Source organism: Salvelinus sp. IW2-2015, unplaced genomic scaffold (genome assembly GCF_002910315.2).
Source record: "Salvelinus sp. IW2-2015 unplaced genomic scaffold, ASM291031v2 Un_scaffold4240, whole genome shotgun sequence".
In the NCBI taxonomy this organism is placed as follows: Eukaryota; Metazoa; Chordata; class Actinopteri; order Salmoniformes; family Salmonidae; genus Salvelinus; species Salvelinus sp. IW2-2015.
The window spans coordinates 6,162-7,519 of NW_019945511.1; positions in this window are offsets into that span (position 1 = coordinate 6,162).

Genomic DNA, 1,358 nt, shown 5'->3' on the forward strand with positions numbered 1-1,358 from the left:
AAAATCTGGATACAGTGTGTGCAAATGAAGTAAGGAGGTAAGGCAATGAATAGGCCATAGTGGCAAAGTCATTACAATTTAGCATTAACACGGGAGTGATAGATGTGCAGATGAGGATGTGCAAGTAGAAATACTGGTGTGCAAAAGAGCAGAAAAAAACCACACAAAAAATATGGGGATGAGGTAGGTAGTTGGTTGGATGGGCTATTTACAGATGGGCTGTGTACAGCTGCAGCGATCGGTAAGCTGCTCTGACAGCTGATGCTTAAAGTTAGTGAGGGAGATATAAATCTCCAACATCAGTGATTTTTGCAATTCATTCCAGTCATTGGCAGCAGAGAYCTGGAAGGAATGGCGGCCAAAGGAGGTGTTGGCTTTGGGGATGACCAGTGAAAAATATACCTGCTGGAGCGCGTGCTACGGGTGGGTGTTGCTATGGTGACCAGTGGGCTGAGATATGGCGGAGCTTTACCTAGCAAAGACTTATAGATGACCTGGAGCCAGGGTTTGGCGATGAATATGTAGCGAGGACCAGCCAACGAGAGTATACAGGTTTACAGGAGAGTTTACAGTCTAGCCAGACACCTAGGTATTTATAGTTGTCCACATATTCTAAGTCAGAACTGTCCAGAGTAGTGATGCTAGGCTGGCGCGGGCAGCGTTTAGTTTAGTTTAGTTTTACTAGCGTTTAAGAGCAGTTGGAGTCCACGGAAAGAGTGTTGTATGGCATTGAAGCTCCTTTGGAGGTTTATTAACACAGTATCCAAAGAAGGGCCAGATGTATACAGAATGGTGTTGTCTGCGTAGAGGTGGATCAAATAATCACCCGCAGCAAGAGCGACATCATTGATATATTCAGAGAAAAGAGTCGGCCCAAGAATTGAACCCTGTGGCACCCCCATAAAGACTGCCAGGGGTCTGGACAACAGGCCCTCTGATTTGACACATTGAACTCTATCTGAGAGGTAGTTGGTGAACCAGGCGAGGCAATCATTAGAGAAACCAAGGCTGTTGAGTCTGCCGATAAGAATTCAGTGATTGACAGAGTCGAAAGCCTTGACCAGGTCGATGAAGACGGCTGCACAGTACTGTTTTTTATCGATGGTGGTTATGATATTGTTTAGGACCTTGAGCGTGTCTGAGGTGCACCCGTGACCCGCTCGGAAACCGGATTGCATAGCGMAGAAGGTACGGAGGGATTCGAGATGGTCGGTGATCTGTTTGTTAACTTGGCTTTTGAAGACTTTAGAAAGGCAGGGCAGGATGGATATAGGTCTGTAACAGTTTGGGTCTAGAGTGTCTCCCCCTTTGAAGAGAGGGATGACAGCGGCCACTTTCCAGTCTTCAGGAATCTCAGA